General features: G+C 34.7%; 1 long non-coding RNA gene across 2 annotated transcripts in view; it reads right to left on the bottom strand.

Annotated features, from left to right (window-relative positions):
* Positions 1 to 24490, bottom strand: part of LOC117198507 (uncharacterized) — a 210065-nt gene extending 185575 nt beyond the window's left edge. For both annotated transcript variants that reach the window (XR_007470316.1, XR_004479704.2), the window contains exon 1: positions 24382 to 24490. This is a non-coding gene — a long non-coding RNA (uncharacterized LOC117198507). The remainder of the gene's footprint in view (positions 1 to 24381) is intronic.
* Between the last annotated feature and the right edge of the window lie 2752 nt (positions 24491 to 27242).

Here is a 27242-nt window from a genome sequence, read left to right as displayed (position 1 = left end):
GTTTTTTTCTCTAGCATGGTTTTTTAGTCTTTATCAAATAATTCTACATTTCATAAAGTGCCCATCATGGAAGGAGAGGTCCATGAACTCATTGCCCTAAATTACAATGGCAGACAAATTCTTCATGCCTGCTATGAGGTCAACGGGTGTGCAGCACTTCTCACAGAGCTGGGAACAATGACTAGTGTCGTTTCCTCATGTGTTTGACATTCCTGGGTCTTTTAAAACTCAGTTTTCTTCCAAGTACCTCTTATTTTTAATTCCCATAACACATTTCACTGCCTACTCCTCACCACCCACATCAAGGTCGAGTATCTCTCTTTCCCACTGCTGTGCTTTTGCTCCTGCCTGTGTCATTTCACTCATTCCTCCTACATGCTTTTCTAATGTCTCCCTTCATTTTAAACAAGTGCATCTTCCACCTACCTCCATGAAGATTTGAAAATTCCCTTAGAGAATTCTAACTACTAGTACATAAATAGATACATTTTTTCCCAGGCCAACTTACTCTGAAAAGTGGTAAGTTTGCTTTTCCAGTCAAGACCAATATTCTATATATATTCTTCTAAATGCAAGTAATAAATGAATACACTTCCTAATTGAGTGTTAATAAATCATGAAACTCTTCTTATCATTTAATATAATGATGATTTGTTAGTTTAATCTTCATCCTTTATAATTAAGAATAAAAATTCTACTACCGTATTTTTGTATTAGTAGCTTTAGGATAGTTCACGATTTTTGCATTACCCCCTTATTAGCTAGCAATGAAAAATCCTTAAATTTTACTCATTGATATGTCATTCTATATTATTTTTGAATTTCTAAAACATTTTTTTTTTGCGGTACGCGGGCCTCTCACTGCTGTGGCCTCTCCCGCTGCAGAGCACAGGCTCCGGACGCGCAGGTCCAGCGGCCACGGCCCACGGGCCCAGCCGCTCTGCAGCACGTGGGATCCTCCCGGACCAGGGCACGAACCCGTGTCCCCTGCATCGGCAGGCAGACTCCCAACCACTGCGTCACCAGGGAAGCCCTAAAACAGTTTTAATGCAAATTAAAGGACATTTTGTATAAAGTGGATTTTATACTCTGGTCAATTCAGTCATTAATTTATTCAACAAGCAGTTTTTGGCACCTACTAAGTGCCAGGCAACATTGTTTGTGCAAGAAATACAATGGTATGAGAGACTGAAAGTCCTTGCTTTTATGAAGCCTATAGTCTAGTAGGGTACACAGTAAAAACAGTTAACAAAAACACGAAATATGATATTTAGTATATTAGAGATACTACATTTTTTTCAGTTAGTGATAAGTGGCCCAAGGAGATAAGTAGAAGGAGAGGGATGGAGTATAACAGTGGTGGGAGCAGGTACAAGTAGTTTTGTTACTTAATTTAATAGGTAATACTTGCAATTTTTAGATTCCTTTAAGGACCTAATAAAGCACTGCTATATGTGATGTTGTCCAACAGTATTTCAATGTATAGCCCTTCCTGTACCTACTGTGTGACTTTCTTCAGAGACTGTGTTTTGGCCTTTCAGCACTGGAATAAGGGTAGGGAGAGTACGTTTCCCTTCTCACCTAACTTACATAGACAAATCCATAGGATGTAAAAAGTGTTTTTTATCCACAAAATGAGGGATTTGGACATGTCAGGGTTTTTAACCAGGGCACCATAGAATCCTACAGAGTCTTCAGGAAAATTTCATGGAAATTATGAAATTAAATGAGAAAAATTATCTTTATGTTCCAAAATAAATTGAATTTTAGCTTTTCCTTCAGTTGTGAATAAACTGATAATCATATCAGCACTACCTCTGAGTTTTTCACCAATAAAAATCACAGGTATTTTTGTATTATATAGTAGTTGTTATGGATATTTCAAGCTGTCATTTACTCCCAAGCAATTATGATAATTATTAGATCCATAGCAAGATCATTCCATTAAACGCATTAATAAAGAATCACATATATTACTCCATCAACATTTCTTTAAATACCATAATAAAATCATTTTGATATACTTTGTTTCCTTTATAATCCCATGTCTTTCATTCTGTGAAATCAAAGAATAAAATGAAAGAGAATGGTTATATGAAATGAAAATATATCAATATAAAGGAATATATATATGTATTATTTTTAAAATGTCAGCCAGAGAGGGGCTGAGCAGGAAGTGGATATTTGAACTGAGAGCTATAGAATGAAGAGCAATGAGTAGTATAAAAAAGTGAGGGAAGAGATGCCAGGTCAAGGGAATAGGACAAAGATCCCAAAACAGTAAGAAAATACAGTGAAAGTTATGGGCAGTAGAGAAAGACAATGAGTGTGGCAAGGTCGAGAGTTGTGTGTTAGTCTCTGGCCATGCTCAGCTGCATGGGTGTACCAGGAGAATTGTGGATAGGTGAACTTTAACCAGAGTTGTGACTTAGCCAGAAGTTTGTCACATCAGGAGAAGAGGATATACGCTTTGGGTTAGTAACAGGATCACCACTGAAATTAAGCAAACTAAGAACTATGAATAATGGAGGTAGAGAGGTAAAAGAGGAATAGTGAGAGGATGGTAAGATTAATGAGTTGTAAGTTCTAGTGAGATCTGAAGATTGTTGGAGGGAATATGTAGGAAGGCTACTTTAGTACTATCGGTGAGAGATGACAACGGCTATTGTCTTAATCAGCTCGGGCTGTTATAACAAATACCATAGAAAGGGTGACTTAACAGATATTTATTTCCCAGAGTTCTGGAGACTAGAAGCCCAAGATCTGGGTGCCAGCAAGGTTAATTTTTGGTGAGAGCGCTCTTCCTGGTTGGTAGATGGATGACTTTTTGCTTTTTCTTCATGAGGCAATAAAAGAGATCATGTCTGTCTGTCTGTCTCTTCTTATAAGGTCACTAATCCCATTCACGATGGCTCTACCCTCATGATATAATTACCTTGCAAAAGCCCCCACCTCTAAATACTATCACTTTGGGGGTTAGGGTCTCATTATATGAATTTGGGAGGGAGGGACACAAACATTAAGCCCATAGCAGCTATAGAGATGCAGAGAAGTATATAATTCAAGATACTTTTGCGTTATTATTGCTAGGATACTGGAAAGTAAGCTCAAATGAGGTAAGGAGTTTTTCCTTTACCCACTTTATTCCCAACTCTTAGATTGTGCCTGACACACAAGAGAAGGTACTTAATCAATGTTAACAAATTAAGTGAACTGATATATGTGTAAGCAAGATGTAGAATGATTAACAGGTTTCTGAGTGGATGCAATTTTTAAATTAGGGAGGAGTGGATGAGGAAAAGGTTTGTGGTTATATCTTAAACACTGATAAGAAATCATACATATTACTATCATCATCTTCTTATCAATAACACTCTTTGGAGCACCTATTCCAACACAAATACCATGATAGGCACCATTAAGAAAAAATGTATGAGCTATATAATTCCTTCTTTCCTAGAGGTAAGAATATGTGGGAGGATTTAATTAATATTTAGGTAGGTATGGGAGAAAAGGGCAACAGATTTCTCTCCAGCAAAACTGAACACTTAAAGAAAATGCAGAAATACATTCAGTGTCTTCACTGAAACTGCTTTGAATCTTGAATTCCATTCCCAGCTATACTATCAAGTTTGAGCAAAATAACAACAGTTTTAGAATTTGAAGAATAAGAAAGTCTGCACACTTCTAAAAATTGTTATTTGAAGAAACACTTTAGCAAAGCCAAAAATAACTCAAGTGATCAATAAATTTTGGAAAGGTCTCAAAACTGCAATTAAAGAAAATTTCTGGATTATAGACTTAATGAAGCCTAAGAAGTCTTCCTATTATTGTCCTTTTTAACAAATATATTATTAAGCAATGGGTCAACTTAGTGATTTATTGAAGGTAATTATTTCTTATTCTATAAACAATCAGGAAACAAAAGAAAACCAAGGGGAATTAGTAATTCCAGGAAAAATAAACAACTATTTTAGAAAGTCATGATCCAAATAAGAAGTAAAAAAAGTATCATTATTTTTAGCAAACTGATTAAATATAGGAAAATATAATGCATTTGGTTTTAATAACTAAAGTATCTCATTTAAGTGACACAGATATATCAAGGGAGATTTCTCTTCTCTTCAAATGCACTCCACTAGTTGTGCAGAAGTTCAATATTGGATATACCCGATATTGCAAAAACTATTTTCATACTCAATAAATAACTTATCCCCAAGTGAGGAAGACTTACCCCACCAAATTGGAAGTTCTTGGAGGACAGAAAGTCTCTTTCACTGCTCTGTGGATATCACCAAGAGCAGTGCCTGCCCTGACAAACAATAGGCACTCAATAAATATTTCTTGATACAATCATAGGACAGAACATGTCTGTTTTTCACTTTGATAGAAGTATAAGGCAAGGGAGATGGAGAAAAATGTAGGAAATAACCTTTTGCAAGTATTCCTTGGTAAAATGACAACAATTACAACAAGAATATCTATTTTAAAAGTTAAACAAACATGGACCCTATCCTTATGCAACTCACAGCCCAACTAGAGACATATATTAATAATTGAAAAAATAAAATATGATAAGTTCTATGATGCTGGCATTAACAAATTATAATAGCCAAAAATAAAAGGAAAGGTTAATTCACTTGAGAGAGGCTGAGTTGGCTGAGGAAGAGAGACACATGTAATAAAACTTGAAAATGAGACTTGAAAAAGACTCCCCAAGGAGGTTGAGGATGGAATGTGGCAAAGAAAACAGCATATCAAGAGGAACATCACAGGTAAACAGCACAGTATATAAGTAATTCGTGTAGAGGAAGGGCTGGACACAAAATTGGGGAGGGGGTTAAATGAGGACTAAGCCAGCACACAGAAGAAGTTTAAACCTTATGCTTTGTCCCTCTGCACAAATACAGTTCTTTCTAAAAACCTCTGAACTTATAAAAAAAAAAAAAAGATTGTGGAAGATATTCCCAAAGAACAGCAACTTGGCAAATGAAGTTAAAGCTCTCATTGAAATAAAAGTAAGAATAGAAGAAAGACATTTAGACAGATGATCATGATAAGAGGGATCACCTTCCTCAAAATAGTGACTCTAAATGATCCTTCATAAAGACATACTCCTGTATAAAGAACAGCTTCTCTCCTTCCAACAAAACACAAGCAAACAAAACACCGTACACATATAACAAATTCAGAGTATTTAAGAAAGTTTCTCCTGGACCCAGTGGTTCTTGAAACTCAATTTTATTATATGTGTTTTTCTTAAAATTCTCTATGAATTTAGGATTGTAGCACATCCGTGTCTAATATATATCCCCTCTAACTGCCCTTGTATTACAAAAGTACAAGCCATCACTAAAGTAAAAGAAGTAAAGAAGGAAGAAAGAGAGGGGGGAAGAAAAAGAAAGAATAAAAGACACAACAAAAGAAGAAAAATCAAATTGATTAACGTACCAGGAATTCCTGCATATTGCTACACTTAAGCATTTATTGGCAGAAAGGCAAATATTCATCTTGCTTGCTTTCATTTTCCCAAAGCACAACTTAATTAATGCTGTCATATAGCTCCTGGTAACAGACTCATACCGCAACAGTCCTCCCACGCCACAAGATCAATGGAACCCTGGGAGCTACAACAGAAAGAAATTAGAACGTGCATCAAATTTGTGAAGCTCATAAAGAAAACACATTTGCCCTTCATGTATTTTTAAAGAGGTTCTTGCTTCATTATATCCTGTAAATGGTTTCTCTGTTCAGTACAGCAGATAGAATTGAACTTTGGTGGTGTCCTATTTTTCAGAAGAACAGAATGCCATTCAATTTTAATAAAGATTTTAGTGGTGATGTTATTATGCTTAGGTGCCCAGTTATTCAATAGAGGCTTTGCAATGTCTGAGAAAGAACTCGGCATATGAGCTCATTTATATGCCTCATTTCCTTCTTTTCTTGCTCTTTAGCACTCAAGAATCAAGTCTTATTTCTAACTTTAAGAGTAACTTTTTGATCAGCTATACTTCATGCTTCATTTTCAGTAGCATATTGGATTGTATAACAGGAAAAATAAAACTGATAATTTAGAACAGTACTCAGGAATATGTATTCACTTAAATCAGTTTGCCTTTTAGATGAAAATACTGGTTTTAGAGCCATGACATTTAAGTAATTAATTTAACACCAGGACCAAACTCTCAGTACTGATAGAATACATTGTATTTTAAAATACTGTTTCATGCAAACAAAAAAATTGCATCTCTCTCATTCCATGTGTAGTTATTTATTGCATCAGCACATTCCTTTTTCCACATTAGGTATTTAACATTTGCTTTTCCCACACTGAGTCATTCCTAAATGGTATGATTAGTTGAAAACCAAATAATTAGTTGGAAAATTCTATTTTTAATCAGGTTATTTTAATATTTTATATTATTGTCAGCAAACATTATGTGAGAAAAACAGATTTAACTTATGCTTTATATTTTTGAAATTGTTGAAAAAATGTTGGGCTTAATATTCTTAGATTTACTGAAAAAGGTTTTTTTGATTAAAAATGTTTAAAACAGTATATGATTTGATATATAAAAATTGTTTATAGTTACAACAACTATTCTAAAGAGATATGATATGCCTACTACATCTATTGATGTGAGATTTCTTGAATTGGTTGGATGATCTAGCATTAGGTCAAGGTCCCTCCACACACATTTTAGTATTTTGGAGCACTAATAACAATTGCATTATATGCTCATCTTTGTTGTTTTTGACCACTGCCAGATTTGTAAACCCTGGTTTCCTTATTCAATGACTAATTTTAATGAGCTATAGGATTTTTAATAATAGATTTTATGAGTTTGTACCTACATATTCTGCACAGACTATTAAACTAATTTTAATTCATACTATCAGCATAATTTAGAAAAGAAAAGAGGTTCATTAACTTTCTTACTCTCAATTTAAGATTAGGTTTCCTTATTTCCCTTCTACTCTAAGTAGTGATGCACAACTTCAAGAAATGTAGTTTGCTAAAGCTGTTTCAGTTATTTTGGAGAAAGAATTTAAGAATTTTAAGAGCCATTCATTTATAATATTTCTAGCATCTCTAAAACATTGATGAAAATATTGACATTCTTTCTGTAGTTAAAAGAATCACCATTAAAAATGATCAGAAAATGTATGTGCTCTTGATTAATACCAGCTACTGTTAATTTAATATTTGAAATCAATATTTTGTCAGAGCAATGAAATTCAAGTTTTTATAGTTAAGTGTGAATAGGAAAAATGATGTCAATAATGTAATGAAAAATTACATTAAGACATTGCACAATTGCATTATTGTATTACTTCATTACTGCATGCAATGAAAAATTAATGCTCAAATATCCCAATGGCTGCATTGCTCTCTTTTCTGAGATTGTGTGAATACAATAGATAAAATTGTCATTTTTCTGAGATAATAATAAAGCACATGAAGAAAATTAATTTTTTCAGCTATGTTTTTTCCACAATCTTTATGTATAGATATTGTATACATAATATATATAAATATAATTTTATACATAGAAAACAGCTCTTAATTCTCTGAAATTATTTAATAGTTACATTTAAGAAAGGTAATTGTCAAAACTTAACAAATATAAGAGCCCATTTTATATGTTCCTATTTTTCACCAATCTGTTCATTTGATATCCTAACATTTGACTAAAAAATGCACCAGTTTTAGGGGTAGCCTAGAAGAACTAGATGTATAGCGTATAGCTGAAGCCGTGGAGTAAAGATTGGATTATTTGGGGGGATATTAGTAGGATACTAAAAATCTTAATTTTAGGTTAAAATTTTAGCAGGCAAACTCTTTACCTGTTTAACCAGTACAATTTAGGTGGAGTACACTTATAGTATTGATAGCATGACCCATTTTTACTGCACACGAGCCATCTGCTATTATTTTCTGTCAACTTAATTTATTTTTTTGTTAAAAGTGTTTTCCAAGCAGTGTGTATGTGTGTATACATATCTGTATGTGTGCACGTGCAGCTGTGTGTGTGTGTGTGTGTGTGTGTGTGTGTGTGTGCTTTACCTACAAGCGTCAAGGATTTAGGTTGGGGTTTAGGTGTTCCCAAGTATTTCATGTATACCAAAACAGGTTGCCATAACTTTGACTTTTCATGGCAGATATAGTTAAAATGGAAGTTCCATAAAATAGAGGAGGGTGGTTTATAATACCACATAAAATGATATTTATAATGGATTCATGTCTGGTCTCAAATGGAAATTCAGAGAAAAGTTTTTCCTATGAAAGCTTGAATAAAAAAAGATGAAGGAAAGGCTAGAGATGGTATGGAAACAAATTGGGAAATGTTGAACCTAGCGGTCTATATTTATTTTACTAATGGAGGAAGCACTTACTAATACCACTTAATAAGTAAACACATACTATATACCAGGTACTTTAATAAACTCCTCACATGTATTATGTCATTTAATCCTCACAACAAACTCATAAGATAAAGTATTATGATTACACCCATTTTACAGTTGACAATACCGAGACACAGAACACGTAAGCATCAGTTATTTACAATGCCTGGAAGTGACATTCACATTCCTAAGAATACAATATTCAATAGAATGTAAATTTTATCCTCTGGTATTACACAAGCAGCCTTACCAGATGACAGCTAGTAAGAGAAAGAAGCTGGAGTTGAATCTGTGTAATCGAAGTTTTGAGTCTGTGTTCTTAAATACTTTACCCATCCTAGAAAATATTGCTATTCTAGAAATTCAATTTTATTTTTTCACTTTATTTTTATTTAAAATTTTATTGATCATATGCAATATATCATATAAATTTACTATATATCTGTATAAGTATACTAATGTTGGTAAAAAAATTACTATAGTTTCTTCTTTCCTATTGCAACCACTGTGATTACTGAATTGAAGGGTATCATGGTCTGTCAGTTTGAACATCAGTTCATCAGATTTATTCTAGCAAACTATAGCTCATCCTCCATACTATTTTGGGCATCTCTTTCATGAAACAATTTTAAATATTGGGAGAAATGACTGTTTCCCAGAATTTAGAAATCTTCCTACAAAACACTGTGTGGATCCATAATTCATAGTTCATCATATATCATTTTTATAATCAGTTTTATAATTTTGTACATCAAGCCACAACTTTTATTATGTCTAAAATCAAGAGGTTAATCTAAACAATATATTTTTAACTGAGAGGATGGAATGTCAAAATTTCTAGATTGTAGTTTTATATTGTATGTTCAATATTATGTTCTCACAGTTCCAAAGATAAATTATGTGTATTAAAACTTGACTACCTCTACAGTAGTTTAAATAGGAAAATATATTCCAGTAATTATCAATATAAAGCAGGAAATATCCCATTGAAGAGTTATCATACTCTGTGAGAGAATATCACATTTTCAAATTCATCAAAAGAAGACAAAGCTTATAGTACACTGAACCATTATTCTAACTGATTTTTTTTTTTTTTTTGGCTGCACCTCACGGCATGAGGGACCTAACCAGGGATTGAACCCGTGCCCCCTGCAGTGGAAGTGCGGAGTCTTCCCTGCAGCGGGACTTCCAGAGAAGTCCCCTATTCTAACTGATTTTTAAGGAACTTTTAAAGTTCTATAGTTTTGTAATTAATGATCATGATCAGTATCACAATGTAGTTGGTGATGGAGTTGGAAAATTCTTGATTTCAAGCTCAAAGTTCTTTTCTCTGCCTAGTATATTTATGTATTTATTTATAATAATATAAGGCTTTATTTATAGTTGGATTCAGAACATAACGTGATTATGTGAAAATTTGGAAATCATTCCTTGAAAATTTAAATAAGGAATTTCTCTAATTCTCATTGTCTTTTAACTTTTATAGAGAAGGAATGGTATATTTTTGTTTAAGAACTTAGAAGTAGACTAGTATAAAAGTTGAGACCTGGATTCTTTATAGCTATGACCTTGCATTTCTCTATGAAAGTGCTTCTTTTATGTGTTTTTCAATATACTCTCAAATTTTTACAGCCCAATCTAATAACTGTCACAGAAAGCTTAGAGGAAATATGGGCATATATAACCAGCAAACTGTAATAGTGGCTTTGATTTCAGATGAGCTTCAAATGCTCTTTTGTTCACATGTAAACATTATGTAGTGCATGATGAGCCTTCTCGCAACTTCACAGTAAATATTTGTGAAAATATACAAAAAGACTAAAATGTCAAGAACTGAAAACAGCAGAGTAAACTAAATGTAAAAGAAAACAATTTGGCAAAGTCTAGGGATCTATTCCTATTTAGTGCATATCAATGGTTATGTGTTGAGAAAAATATCCTTGGAATACTCACCACACCACCATCCCCTGAAATAGAACACAACAGAGAAGCACCTCTCTTCTCATCCCAACCCGTCTCCCCAAACCTAAAAATAGAGAGACTGAAAAAGATATTGATCTCAGCACAATTTGCTGATATTTGCCTGTTGACCCCTCTAGTTCTATGACACACAAAATTGTTCATACTCCCAAACAGGAGGGAACAAACTGTCGATCTAAAGAAAAATACAAAACCTAAGTGCTGTGATTTTATTTTATTCAGGGTCTTACTGAGGACAATAGCCAGTGAGACAGCTCTGAGGAACTGCTCTGAAGAGGTAGGGGAGGAGCCAGTATACATACGAATTTTGAGGGATAGGAAATACATGTAGTCAAGCACACATTTTGGCAAAAGATTACAGCTAATCACAGAGAACACATATTTCAAGTTAATGATTTTAGCGCTTTTCTACGTATGGGAAGATGCAAGAATCTGAGATCATTGAAATTCTTCCTGAGATATGCATCTAACTATCTAGGGATGTTTTATACAAAGCACAGAGTACCTCCTCTTGTTTTTTTCCTCCTGAATTCTCCTTTAGGTACACTGTTGTGGGCAACTGCAGTAGGTTGCAACTTAACCCTTGTAGAACTGAATAATGAGCAACCCTCTTTGTTCCTTTTTTGTTCACATATCTTTGCAGACAGAGCCAGTCACTTTCATCCATTTCTATTAGCCGTTTTCTGCCTGGACTCCTTCAATGATATAACAGCTAGTAGGGTGACATGATGGGAATTAGGATATAAGACATAGAAACACATCGTAACATGTGATACTTAATTGCCAAAGAAGTAACTGTTGTCAGGAAAGACAGATAGGAAGAGCATCAGAAGCACTGCAACGGCTTGGGGTATAGTGTTTTCATATCTTTATTCTTGTAGTGTATGCTCTAACAGTTGTTTTGTTTTCATAAAAGTGCCTAACTTAAGCTTTAATTACTAAGGCATCCACTTCAAAGAGGCATCCACTTCAGAAATGTCTATCTTGAATAAATACATTGCCAGCCGCATGTCTAGATAAAGAGTCAGCCACAATCCCACACCACCCCCTACAAGCACCTTTATTTGAGAGATCTTTGTTGATTTCAATAGCTGACCATTTGGACCACTTGTTGTTTCTCTTCTTGCACTTTAAATTCCCGTTCTTATGTTTTAAATTCATCAACAAAGAGTGAGCCGTTGAAAACCTAGGCCCTCATCCTTGACTCTAATAAACGCAGAACCCCAGGCCCATAGGCACACTTTCTCACTCTCTCTCCCCACAATCTCACTATGTGGCCCCAGGTGTACCATGTAATTTCAGGACTTGTAAGCAATAAAGCTTGTCTCTTTCAAAGTTTCCTAATGGCTATCACTGAGGGCATCTTGCAATCATAGTAAGAACCACAAGGGCTGGTTCAGCCACAACATTAGCTATAGACAGGCTGAGACCAGCACAAAATAATTCAATAGAAAAGAACAGGAAATCTCCCAGGTCAGAAAAACCAGCATGAGATTGAACCTCAGTCTACCGGCACCACTTTCAATAAATCTCTACTGGATATCACAAAGTGAGTTAGGATCCTTCTGCATCAACCTGGCCTCCTGGTCTAGATCTGAGTGGGGACATTTGTAGTACCCTAGAGCAGAATAAGTACACAGTGAAGGGGCTGAAATTCTCAGCTCCCCCAAATTCTAGATCCAAACTCATCACAACCCATCCAAGGGTTTCTAAATATTCAACAAACAAGCAAAAAAAACCAAGCACACAAATGAAATGAGGCCCTAGAAAAGGCAAGAACTCTCATGAATAATTAGAGTAAGAGCTTAATTTTGAAAATTGTTTTCTGAAAGGAAAAGGACATTTAGAATGACAATTTAGAATATCAATTGCATGGGAAAGATTGGCATCTATAGAAAAGAAACATAAGTCAACCAGTGGAGACAGGGCTGAAAGTTGAATAAATATTCAACAAATATTTATTGTGATGTAGGAGATACACACACACACAACTTGATTCCAAAAATTTCAGAGTTATTTCCAAAAATAATATAAGAAATTAAAATATGTAATTGTTGCTAAAGGGCACTTGATGCTGCAGAGAGTCAATTCCAAGGAAGTATAAAGGGAAAGGACAAAAATATAAAAGCAAGGAAAGAGAATGGAAACTAATAGCAATCTTAATTCAAATATTTGCAAAGTATAATCAGAAAACAAACATAAATCCTTAGATGAAACAGAAAAAAAAAGAAAAACTACTTCTGTAGGGAAAAAAAAGAAAAAAAAAGTCTATACACAGTAACTATAATTCCTAAAAACAGAAACAAGGCTCACATATCCTGATAACTTTCTTTCTTAATTTTAAGGCTACTGAAAAATATTCTGTATTTACACACAATAGGATTCTCTAATTGAATTGGCTTCTAATCTAGAAGTTGCATCTCAGCATCCCATTGCCTTGTTCTCATGAGTGAAAGCATAGTCATGGTTTGCTTTCTTTATTTTACGAAGAGTGGAACAGAGGGCATACCTAAATGACAAGTTTAAATAGTCAATTAGAAGCAGAGCAGAGATTATATGTCTGGTCCAAATGAATGTTCGTTCATAAATTTTTCCACAGTATGCAATCCTTTCTTACTTGTTTATTCCAAATCTGTTCAACAAACAATTTTGGATATGAAATCTACTTTAACCCAGCTGATTTTCCCAAAATAAAAAATATAAATGAAGAAGAAGGAGAACTGCATTTAGTAGGCGGTTGATAAAGAACAAAAAGACGAACTTTTCCCACCTTGGTGGCTTTTATTCAGTGATAGTTTTACATACCGGAAAATTTAACGTTGTTCTTACGTCTACTGTAAATACTCAGAAATTTGTAAATGACATGTCTAATTCATTATAACACTTGAATCATAAGAACTGTTGATTGAAAAACTGTATTGGCCAGTGTACTTACTTCCAACTAACAAAGTCAAAATATGTACTATAAGATTTCTGTTTTCTCTTTGAGAGAATTACTTTAAAATGAATATTTCTATACACCACTCTCTGAGCAACAGTGAATTATTTGAAATATTATACAGAATATTAAGTACCCACCACAGTTTCTGGTATGTAGTCAATGATCAATAATTGTTTGTTTAATTATCACTTGTGTTTTAGTAGACGAAATATCTTGTGACATAGTCAATTCATTTTTGAAAACTGCCCTCATATGGGGGAAATCTGGGTGTTATTGAGAAGTCTTTGAGGGATTACTCTATTCAGATCTTCTAATAGAATGTCTTCAACTCATTCATTGTTTTCCAGATGGAGTGGCATAATGCACCATATTGTTCCTGTCTTAAATGTGCAAATAGTAACACATTGTAACTACTGTTAATTTACTCCTTTTTCATCTCTCCTGTCTAATGAAAATCATGCTGCCCCTACATAGGTGATTTGCCATAGAGTTTGTGAAACCAAATGATGTTAGAATCTTAGAAAAAACATTACTTTTATCTCTGGTAAGAATGAGCGGAAACAGCTGTTTCGTTGTTTTTTTTTTTTCATGAAACTTTCTGCTCTATTCAAAGCTTACTTCCTCATTCTAATAAGAGAGAATCAGCATGCACTGATATGAACTAATAGAAATTGGAAGAAATAAGAACAATTTGACATTTTTCCCATTTGGCTCCTACTCCCTTATCCTTGTTTTTTTTTTTTTTTCCTTTGGTTTCTCAATTTTACAAAGGGAATTTTTGCTAAATAGAAAAGAACAAGTGTTACTTTAAAAATTCACAGCTAATATTTTCACTGTACTGTGTATATGTCTATTTTTAAAGTTCATCATGATATTCTGTTTTAATAATGCTGGAAAGTCAAACATTTGAAAATAAAACATCTTTAATCTTCAGAGTAAAGATGATACAAAAAAATTGTTCCATAATGAATTCATTTTTAAAAAAGCAGATTTTGGATGATTAGGTACAGCATGATCTCATTTTATGAAATAAAAACCACCTCCCATGTAGACACACACATATGCATATATAAAACTATATATATTTGATTACACATATATGATCTATATAATTATAGGATCAATTCCTTAAATCACTTTTTACTCTTAACTTACAGGCTACCATATTCACCTAGTATTGTTCTTAAATCTCTGGTTGCTATTCTTGTTTTCCTTTCTTAGTTTCTCTACTCCTTCCAGTTATCTAAACTTCAAAGTCTGTCCTTAAATCAATTCTCATGTCATCTACAATCACTTCCTTGGTGACTGAGTCCACTCTCTATCTTTAAATACCATCTAAATTCTTATGACACCCAGACCTGTAGCTCCATTCTGAATCTCTTCTTCCCTGACTCAAAACTCATATCCAACTGCTTACTTACATCCCCACTTGAACAACAATAATCATCTCAAAGTTAATATGTCTAAAATTGAATTTCTGATTCTTAAACCATCCCAACCTTGCTCTAACAGTCTTCCCATCTCACTTTATGACAACTCTGTCTTTCCAGTTCTTTAGACTCAAAAATTTGGGGGCATCCTTGAATCCCCTATTTGTTCCATACCCCACATCTAAACTATTAACAAATCCTGCTGGCTTTACCTTCAAATTTCCATCACAACAAACAGAATAAAATACCAAGGAATAAACCTACCTAAGGAGGTGAAAGACTTGTACTCAGAAAACTATAAAACACTGATAAAAGAAATTTAAAAATGATATAAATAGATGGAGAAATATACCATGTTCTTGGATTGGAAGAATCAATATTGTGCAAATGACTATACTACACAAAGCATCTACAGATTCAATGCAATCCCTATCAAACTACCAATGGCATTCTTCACAGAATTAGAACAAAAAATTTTACAATTCGTACAGAAACACAAAGACCCCAAATAGCCAAAGCAATCTTGAGAAAGAAAAATGGAGTTGGAAGAATCAGCCTCCCTGACTTCAGACTACATGCTACAAAGTATACTTAAATGTGCAAATACTACAAAGCTACAGTAATCAAGACAGTATGTTACTAACACAAAAATAGAAATATAGATCAATGGAACAGGGTAGAAAACCCAGAGATAAACCCACGCACATAAGGTCACTGAATTTATGACAAAGGAGGCAAGAACATACAATGGAGAAAAGACAGCATCTTCAATAAGTGGTACTGGGAAAACTGGACAGCTACATGTAAAACAATGAAAGTAGAACACTCCCTAACACCATACACAAAAATAAACTCAAAATGGATTAAAGACCTAAATGTACGACCAGACACTAAAACTCTTAGAGGAAAACATAGGAAAACACTGTATAACATAAACCACAGCAAGATCTTTTTTGACCTACCTCCTAGAGTAATGAAAGTAAAAACAAAATTAAACAAATGGGACCTAATTAAACTTAAAAGCTTTTGCACAAAAAAGGAAACCATAAACAAGATGAAAAGACAATCCTCAGAATGGGAGAAAATATTTGCAAATGAAACAACAGACAAAGGATTAATCTCCAATATATACAAACAGCTCATGGAGCTCAATATCAAAAAAACAAACAACCCAATTAAAAAATGGGTGGAAGACCTAAATAGACTTTTATCCAAAGAACACATACAGATGGCCCAGAGGCACGTGAAAAGATGATTAGCATCACTAATTATTAGAGAAATGCAAATCAAAACTACAGTGAGGTATCACCTCACACCTGTCAGAATGGCCATCATCAAAAACTCTACAAACAATGAATTCTGGAAAGGATGTGGTGAAAGGGAACCCTCTTGCATTGTTGATGGGAATGTAAATTGATACAACCACTATGGAGAACAGTATGGAGGTTCCTTAAAAAACTAAAATAGAACTACCATATGACCCAGCAATCCCACTACTGGGCATATACCCTGAGAAAACCATAATTCAAAAAGAGATATGGGGCTTCCCTGGTGGTGCAGTGGTTGGGAGTCCGCCTGTCGATGCAGGGGACGCGGGTTTGTGCCCCGGTCCAGGAGGATCCCACGTGCCGCGGGGTGGCTGGGCCTGTTAGCCATGGCTGCTGAGCCTGTGCGTCCGGAGCCTGTGCTCCACGACGGGAGAGGCCACAGCGGTGAGAGGCCCGCGTACCGCAAAAAAAAAAAAAAAAAAAAAGAGACATGTACCACAATGTTCATTGCAGCACTATTTGTAATAGCCAGGACATGGAAGTAACCTAAATGTCCATCGACAGATGAAAGGATAAAGAAGACGAGGCACATAGGAATATTACTCAACCATAAAAAGAAATGAAATTGAGTTATTTGTAAGGAGTTGGATGGACCTAGAGTCTGTCATACAGAGTGAAGTAAGTCAGAAAGAGAAAAATACTGTATGCTAACACATATATATGGAATCTAAAAAAAAAAAAAAAAAAGAAAAATGGTACTGATGAACCTAGTGGCAGGGCAGGAATAAAGGCATAGACATAGAGAATGGACTTGAGGACATGGGGGAGCAAGAGGGGGAAGCTGGGGTGAAGTGAGAGTAGCATTGACATATATACACTACCAAATGTAAAATAGTTAGCTAGTGGGAAGCAGCATATAGCACAGGGAGATCAGCTCGGTGCTTTGCGATGACCTAGAGGGGTGGGATAGGGAGGGTAGGAGGGAGGCTGAAGAGGGAGGGGATATGGGGATATATGTATGCATATGGCTGACTCACTTTATTGTACAACAGAAACTAACACAGATTGTGAAGCAATTATACTCCAATAAAGATCTATTAAAAAATAAATTCAGTGAGTAGGATTCCTAGGACTACACTAGTCTGAACCCATTTCTGGTCTTAATTACTGTAAATTTTTGTTGTCTCTCTCATTCACCCTTTGCCTCATTTAGTATTTTTTCAACACAGCCATCATGACCCTTTAAAACTAGACTGAGATTATGTCACTCTTTTTTCAAAGTCTTCCAAAATATCTTTCACCAGCCTCAGATAAAACTCAAAAGTACTTTGACATATATCCTTTGTCCTCCCCCACCCCACTCCCACCTGCTTATAATAACATTTCTGTTTTACCTTTACCCTCCACTCCATCCACACAGGTCTTCTTGCTGTCCTCAAAAATTAAAGTCACACTCTCAACTCAAAGCCTTCATTCTTGCTACTTCATCTGCCTGGAATGTTCTTTTCCAGAGGTTTGCATGGTTTTACATATCAATTCCTCTGTCAAATTTTCCCAGCTACACAATCTAAAATTTCAGTATGTACTTCCCTAACACTTCCTATACTCCATCCTAACGTTATTTTTCTTCTTACCACTTGTCATTATTTTTTTCACTTTTTTTATTTGTATTTTTTCCCAATCAAAATATAAGCTTCATGAAGAGGCAGTGTTTTTGTTGTTTGTTTTTTTACTTCTATATCTTCAGGGCTTATAACAGTTCCTAGCACATGATAGGTGCTTGATAAATACTAACAATCACTTTCTCCAGGCAATAGCCAATAGTAGAGGGAAAAACTTTCAGTTCTTTTTCACACCATTTTAAAGAAGGAGATCATGGATGAATTTTATTTTCCTTTCTTTTTTTGTTTCAAAAATAGTATGACGCAAAACTTCTCTGTGGTAAAATCAGAAGTTCTAATAACATTTTCCTCAATGTTGTTAATTTCAAAATTTAGGGTCTTGTTTATTATTTATTAATTTATTATTCTTGTTAGATCATGTTCTCATAGATCCAAAAATGAAAGCATTGTTAATTGCTTCAGTAGGTGAAACCAATGTTACAGCTCAGGACAACTTGGCAGATGTGATGATTTATTTATACCAAGCTGTGGAAGTTTTAAGCTGGTTTTCATGTCAGGCCTATCTATAAGTGGAGATGTATAGGAAGGAGTTCCAAAAACAGCCACAGGATGGAAAAGGCAGGTATGTAATATTCAGAATTCTAGGTAGATAAGATAAATATTAGAAGGAAGAAACTGATGACCATGGATAACAGGGCCTTGCTTTGAATTGGAATTTAAGTGATGGGCTTCTATACACAGTTATAGGAATCTGAAAATGCTACTCCTGTCCCCAATTACAACTGGGACATGGTGGAAGCTGGCAACTTACTGAAATCAGAATTTATAGCAGTGACCAAGGCAGAAATCTGAATCTGAGTGATGCTCATAATAATAGGAAGATAGAAGACTCGGGCTCTGAAATAAGGCATTAGAGGGAATTATCAGCAAAAGAGGCTAAGCTTTGGTTAATGCAGAAACCTAGTAGTCAGCACAGGGATTAAATGCCCCTACTCAATGACTGGGGATCCAATGTAGGAATGCAGTGGTCACTCATGGACGTAGTGCCTTGGGCTGTCGAGATTTTGAGGTAGAGACTACATTGGTACATCCATTCTGCCTTATAACTGCACTGGCTTACATCCTCACAGGGTAGAGATGACATGGGATCAAAGGAAGCTAGCGAAGTATTTTATCCTTTTTTTTTTTCCTTTTTTTTTAAAAAACACTTTTTTTTCACTGTAGCAAATTATCTGCATTCATTCATTCAACCAATAGTTATTTGATTGCTGCTTACATGTTGCTCTGAGCCAGGCACTGGAAAGAGAGCAATAAATAAGACAGACTTAGTCCTTGCCCTTTCTCTGTAATGTATTTTCCTATATGGAATAAAAGTTTAAAATACTCCTTTTAGGTTGATGCTTGTTCTATCTTGAAACATTTTTATATTTCAATCTGACATGAAATGCCTTTAGAGGGATTTCACAATGGACTGAGAAATTGCCCAATGGTCAGAGGGCTCTTTACTTCTGTTAATAGTCTGGGGTCATTCCCAACACTAAGTGGTCATAGACATTCATATTTGGAAAGGATGTTAAATATTTTCTAGATGAACCTCCTCATTCTATATGTCTTAGGCCCAGAGAAGATATAACACATGCCAGAATTTATGTAAAAAAATAGTCAGCTCAGCTGGGATTAGAATGGAAATCTCCAATATCACAGATGAAAGCATTTTCCTCCATGATGCTGCCTAATAGACTTTATACTAAAAGCCACATCTTAGAGTAGGTTCTCTGTTTGTCAATTACATGAGTACATACCCTAACATTCTCTTTAAATTAGAGCCTTCCTGTTATGTCTCTGGGGGAAAAGTTGCCTTTCATTTATCTGGCTGTATTTCTATGTAACACATAAAAGGGATTGCTGAAAAAAAATGAGACCACTGAAAGCTATTAAAAATAAAGAAAAAAGTTATGCTATACATTTCAACTGGAGACATCAAAGTTTGTAGTTAGTCTTTGTATATTAGAAAAGTTGGCACTGTGAAATGGGATTTTTTTAAATCAAAAGACTTTGAATAGAAAAGGTGTTTGAGTGAAAGATCAATTGTGTTCACAGGTGCATCCCTCATCATCTTCCCTCTCTGTTTTCACTAGTCAGAAACATTTCCATTGAAGAGCAGAAGAATCTGAGGAAAATCAATGTGGGGAGAGGCAGGCATCTCTTTGCTTAACTGGCCATTGGTATAGTTCTCTGTTGATTGTTGGTGTTACTGCTGGTAACCGTGATTGGCCATGGGTAGCTCTACGCAGCAGGTGAATGGTCACTGGCTCCTGTAAGCACTTGTGAGGGTCACTCCCTTGAGATGACCCTCAGTCTTTATCACTACTTCATCTATCTACCCTTGTCTTCTTTCCCCTCACATTTCCACACAGGAGAAATCAGTTCATATTGCCGCTAAAGGGCAGCATGGAAGGTAAAGGAGGCACCAAAATGATAATATACACTTATTACTGCCTCACATATGGTTTGAGCTTTACGTTTTATACAGCATCTTGGTTGGTCCTTTTTCAGAAAGCTTCACTGTCAATTATTCTGAGGAGGGAGCTTCTTGGTACAACTCTCCCTTCAATCACCTGAGCAGAGTTGTCTTCAAGGCTCATTTACCCCTGATCACAATACAGTTTTAGCATTGGAGGCCTCTCACTGTTGACTCCACTGGAAAGAAGCATCCTCAGTGCTAGTCAGTTATTCAAATGTTTATCCTAAGAACTCTTGGGCAGAAGAACTTCTCTGAAAAACCTCTTTTAGGACTTTGAGTGGACTGCTGTATAGATTAATCATACCAGGTGTCTGAATACTTGATTTTCAGCCTGAATATGCCTATAACATCAAAGTTAGCTTCTTCCTCTATTCTTTTCATTTCATTATTCTCAACTACCACCCAAAATGCAGAGTCCCACAGTCATCTGTACTCTATTAAAGATACTGTTGTAAGCATTGTGGATACAGAGATAACACACGAGTACGTGGATCATACACATTAAACCAATAAGCTGTAACTAGTGTATTAAAAATATCAAATGTATGGTATAAAAATATGAATATTTTTCTTATCTGCTTTCTGATGAATTTGTTTTTTGTAAATTAATCCTTTCTTGGGAAGATTCCATATTTCTCCGGTAAATATTGTTTATTAAATGTTAGCTTTTTCCAGTTTAAAACCTCAGTCTCATATCTGATTCATAGCCTTACAGTTCTCCTTTCCTTCTATAGGTAGGTTCATACTTTTTTCTCTCTTGAGAACTTTGACATCTGATTCACAATTCCCCTCTCCACTTTATTGCCATTACTATGGGTGTGACTTCAACACTGAAGGGGACAAAACTACAAACATCATAGTCTCATTATTCCTAAATAATTTGGACTCTTACAATGGTAAGCTCTACTTCACTTTACATTTTCTCTCTAATGACTACAACTTGCATTCATTCAACAAATAGTCATTGTGTGCAAATAATGAATCATCCTCCTGGAAAATGCTGAGGCTGTACAAAGATGATTAATAACTGCTCTCTGCCCTCCAGGAGTTTTTGGTCTTGAGGAAGAAAGAGACAAGCAAAAAAACTTTACTATACAATAAAGTTATTATTTTTATTCATTTACTTACTGAAGAAATATTAAACAATAATAGCTAACACTGTTGAGTGTTATCATTGCTCTATATGTTTGACATGTATTAATTCTTTTTAATCCTCACAAACACACTGTTATGTAGGACTTATCATTATCCCTGTTTTACAGTTGAAAAAAGCTGAGTTATTAAGAGATCAAATAAGTTGTCCAAGGTTGTTCAAGGTCACACACAACTTACAAGTGTCGGAATTAGAACTTGACCTTAAGCAGTTTGGCTCCAGAGTCATTCAATCACTACACCATACTGCCTTTTCTGTAAGTAGAGTTACGTCACAAATCTAACTTATCACCCTTGAAATGATACCTATATGCCTAATGTTGGCTAGCTTAAAGAAATGGCAACTGTGCCTCCTGGTCCTGCCAGCCTAGGGTCCAAAGCAGCCGCCCTTCCTGCCACTAGCCTGACGATTTGGCAGACATCCATGCCCTGCCAATAATACCAGAGAGACAAAAGGAGGTTTGGCCATCATGAGGTTAGGATTTTGGTAAAGACATCAGAATAACATGTGATAAAATTGGCTGGAGCTTTAATGAATCCACCACATTCTCAAGAAGAGCTCTCCTTTATTATCACGGGCAAGGCAGGACTTACCCCAAGAGTGTGAATGGACCTGAGTCTAAGGGTAAAGGGAGCAGGAAAACCAGGGTGAAAAAGCAGAGGAATGGAGCTGACCATTCCTGGTAACGGGGCAACCTCAGGATACTTCCCTTATTTGCCTCTAAATTAAAATGGATCCCATTTCTCTTCAAGGAAAACTCCTTCTCTGGCTCTATACTGCTTGTATTCAGCAGTAGCACTTGAATTTAAAATTAAATTTGGAAGCTCTAAAAAAAAAAAATTGGACACAGGCCAAGGGCAGTCAGAAAGTGAATGAAAATCTTTTTGAAAATTTTGTTGATGATGGAAAATCTGGCACAGGAAATACGTCTGGCAGCAAATCTATCTTTTATAACAAGGAATCAAATGTGCATGACAACATTCTTTGTTTTATAATGGATTATTTATGTCTTTGCTATTAATGCTTTCAGAAAATATATTTATTGAGAGATAATCACCTTTGTATCTCTATACTAGGCACTATGGGAATACAAATGAGATCTGAGGTATGCATTTGAGGTGAAAGAGCTATGGAGGAGGAGGCATGTGATTCATGCCTTGAAAGAGGAGGGATGCTTGGCTAAGTGACAAAGTACACACTTTAAGAGAGGAAACAGCATAAACTAAGGCATTGAGAAAAGAATAAGGCAATACTAAGTACGTGGAAGAGTCTGGTCTGATTCATTTAGAGCAAGTACAGAAGAGGTTTTGAGGAGTGTTGGAATATTGTGAAGTTTGTAGCATAGTGAAAGGTTAAGAACAATGCTTCTGAATCACACAACCTCAGATTTCACTCAACTTTGGAACACAGAAACAGTAAGACTCAAACCAAGTTTAAGTTACCTCTCACAGCCTGAGTTTGCTCATATATTTTATCCTCTATGAATTAAATGAGATAATGTGGCACATTTTTAGCACAATACCTAGGAAAAATATTAGCTTTTATTTTTGTCACCATCATCCTTACTATTCTAAAAGTAGCAAGGGCTAATATGTGAAGGCCTTGGGAAATGTTTGAGGTTGGATTTGACATTGTAGACAGTGCTAAATTCTTCAGCTAAGTGATAAATTCTGAATACAGTGATAAGATTTCATCTGATAGTACACTGAAGCTAAATTGAAAAAGAATAATAAGAATATATGACTTTGATATCTTGCCAGGATGTGAATCTTCATAAAGACAGACTCCTTAATTAGAAGTTGCAGAAAAACCACCTCTTGGTTTTTCAGAAATACTTTATTTAAAATTTCCAATTTTTCAATTACTTATGCACTTAAACTGCTCCCCTTTTTTCTTTTTGGGGCCATTTTATTAAGTATACACATCTTCAAAGGCACAGAATAGGGGCTTAGAATGGAGATATAAAACAAATTAGATTTTTCTACTTGCCTGGAGAAGTATAACACTTTTGACCAAGACTTCTTTGTGGTTCTCATTGTTTCTTAATATTACCTTTTCCCTGAATGTAATTTATGGATTACTCTCACATGCTTTGGAGAAAGGGATAGTGAAGAAAATGACCACACAATGGACAATTATGCAATTTCAGAGCACTACATTCTGGTACATATTAAGTGTTTTGAATTTAATTAGTATCTTAATAGATCAAATTGCATATTATTCCAATTATGCAAAGCTGTATTGAAAATAAATGATGCGTATATCTCATTCTTTTTATAACACTGCTAATTACTACATAATGGTTTAATGATTTGCAACTGGGTTAACCACACACATGGCATATTGTAATATACCAGTTTTATATAAATCCCAGGCAGTAAACAATCAAACATATTCTTCAACTGCATACATTTAATACAGAACCATGATATCCACTAGTTGGAAAACAGGCTTATCAGATTACACTCACATTTAGTTAAAAAAAAAAAATCCTATTACTACCAGAGTAACTAAATTTTGCTTTAGCCAATTCAAATTTTCTTTGTATATTCTGGGGTTTATTTTTGACTTAAATGTTGACTCCCTATTTGCAAAATTTGAGAAAAAAATCATATCATGAAATGATTTGAGAGTAGAAACTTAATATGTGTTTCTGATGATAGTTGTGAAAAAATTAATTAAGCCTCTAGCCTAACTTAAATGAATTTGTCCTTGCATTGCTATAATGGCATATCAATCAGACAGGATAGCAGCTTAATTGTTTTCTTAGTTCATTTATTTGTGCAAAATTTATATTCAAATCCACGCTGTTGGAGTCAGAGTCATTGTCAGATTTATGGAAGACTTCTTTAAATAGTCCTTGCAATCTTATTGGGTCACATTTTGAGTTCACATTCCAGCTCTATCGTTCAAAAATTTTATTGCATTTTGATTTGCACAGATGTAACAAAAATAAGTAACTAAGATACTGGTTGAAAAATAAAACATTTCTGTCTCTTCAAAAAAAATGTTAAAAGATTAGAAGATATAAAGACCTGTAATGATTTTTCTTACCTTTCTCAGCAGTGTGACATTAGGCATTTACACTCCTAGATGGTATCAGTATAGAATGCAAGCATCTCTTTGAAATCAGGTATTTCTGTGGCTTGTCAGAATCTAGGAAGTTTGAAAAAAAAGAGCTGGCTGGGTAGAATGAACGTGCTGAAGAATTATGGGAAATGTAGTAGGAAATAGTAATTCAATACCAGAAATAAAAGAAAAAAGGAAGGGACAATAACATGTGAAATGTAGAGATTCTAGTATCTAAACTGATTTGGCTGTGCCATTGTTGTGCTCACTCAGGAGAGTCAAATACAGGAAACAAAGTGGAAGATTATAAAATTATTTTATATAAGCTATTGTCACCATGCTTCTGGACTCACCACCTTGGGAACCGGATTTGAATATGCTTATGTGTTAGCCTGGACTGCTGAGACAGCCTGGCATGTAACTAAACTTCCTAAAATACTTTTGGAGATTTGTCAATCCTGCAAAGAGCACTTAGAGGGTATTAAAACTCTGGTGGTCTCTGTTTCACATTCACAGAGTGTGTTTGGTTTGGCTCACACTTTATCTTTTAAAAAAAAAAGCCAACATGTTAATACTGTGATATGTCATATAATAGTAAATATAAACACTTAATTTCTGGCTTTTCTTATAAATTGGTACATCTAGCAATACTGAACCCAGATTTCCTTGTTGCCACAATAGGTTGGAAATGAGAGAGACATATTCTTGATCCAGGGAATGCATTCCCACAGTACACATTATTCCCTCTTGTGTCCCTGATACTGGGACCAACTATTGATTGGGGTTTGTCATCAACCTTATAGTTTATCTTGTAGCACTTTTTAATACTAGAAAAAAATTTCTTTTCTTTTTTAAAATTTGTAACACTTTTGTCACCTTCTTGGGAACCTACTAGGAATCTGAATTTGTGACACCTGCTTTTTTGGCTTCCCATTATTCACAGTCCATGATTAAATTACTCAGCCTGACATGCGTTTAATGTCCTCTGATTGTGTCTCAGTCATTCATTTAGTGTCTGTTTTATTGAATGCCAGTCATGGTGCTACAAACTGCAATAGTGGTGGTGGCACCAGTAAAGGTGATAAAAGGGTGAAAAAAGCACAGTTCCTACTCTCAAGGATCCCAGAATCTCTGAAGACAGATTTCACAGAATTTTAATTCAGTGAAGTGATAAGTGTTCTAAAGCAGCATGTTCCTAAAATATTATTGTTATAGAAATACACAGGAGATCAATGTCAATTCATACTCAGGTTGGGAGATTTAGGGCCCTTTGACAGAGGAGATGACACCTGGACTACACTCTGAAGAATTTTATGAAGCCTTATAAGTAAGTATTTAATGTCTGTAAAAATAATAACAATGTTCACAGTTTTCTGATGCTTCCTTTTTTTGAAACTACTCCTTCCCTTTGTTATGGAAGCAACCAGACACTCTGGGGCCTCCCCATCCTCTTTCCCTCCTCTTCAGGATAAAATTTCTGGAGGTTCAGCACTGCTTCCATCTTCCTTCCATTTCCCAAGAACTCACAGAGCTCAAAGTGGCTCTATGGCTCTCAACTAATTCTTGTTTAGTTATTGTATGGATAAAATGATCTTGTGTTGGGCAGTCTAGAACGATTTGCATGAGTATATGTCTTCTGAGTTCTGACTAACAGCCTTGAATAATTTAGGGTGTGTTTGTGTGTGTGGGGGGGGGGTTGTTTGTGTTTAGAGGGTACAAAAATAAACATGATGGAACATTTTCTAAATTCTTAGGGGAATTTGAGATTTAAAAACACTGACATTGACAAATTATTTCCTAATACTCGGAGTTATCATTAAGCAAGATCTTTTCCTGTAGAATCAAACAGTATGTTTTTTCTTATATTCTATTTTTCTGAGTTAATTCAAGAATGATTATTTACCTTTGGTAGTTTATAATGTACAAGACAGAATTAATGAATCTTGGGTTATTTTGGTTTTAAATGATTTGTTTATAAATCCCGGAAGAGACGGTATTTATAAAAATAATTGACAGAAGATTAATGGCCAATGTTAGAATCTGTGGCAGAACTGACCAAAGTGTGATGCATAGCCTGGGAAATGGATTTGTTGGTCTTTGATATGAAGCACATACTATTTGTTTGCCCCAGTGTAGAGTTATTTATTATATCTTAACAAATATTGAATTATTAAATTCATAATTTGAAAAAGAAAAGTATAATTATATCCATATGTATTCTTAAATAATCAAATAGGATTAAGAAAAAATATTTTTCAAGTCTCCAAAGACATATATGAAGTAGTATAGGTATAATATATATCAAATATCTGTATAATATCATATATATTATATATATGTATGTACATATATACACATTCTTTTGTTTTATTTTGTTGTCTATTATGAAAAATACCTCAGCTGAACTGTATAAACATTCCTTTAAAAGTGAATCACGAAGTAAATAATATTTTCCCAAAATATTCCTAAATTTAGATATTTTAATAATTTCTATCCATTCTTTACATATCAGAAAAGGTATCAAATTTACTTCAAATTCAAGAATTCTAGATACTTAACCTCTAAACAGTATTTATTTAAACATATGGACATTTTAAGCCATGTACTTGTGTTCCTTTTTTCCAATAATTCAAGTTAATTCAATGGCATTAATTAATGAAAAATGATGTACTATTTATGAGGTACAAGTACTACTAATGTACTTGGTCCTGAATCATAATTTGAAAGCTATCAATCAAGGTACTGGAGGAAGCAGCCTTGGCACTACCATTTTGAAATGAGACTAAAACTTAATGGAGGAAGATTGAGTGGAGAGCACTTTCCACTCAGTTTTGTCTTTGTAAAAT

The sequence above is a fragment of the Orcinus orca genome, chromosome 11, assembly GCF_937001465.1.
Source record: "Orcinus orca chromosome 11, mOrcOrc1.1, whole genome shotgun sequence".
NCBI lineage: Eukaryota > Metazoa > Chordata > Mammalia > Artiodactyla > Delphinidae > Orcinus > Orcinus orca.
Note: the sequence above shows the minus strand (reverse complement) of the source record. Positions and strands in the feature narration are given on the sequence as shown.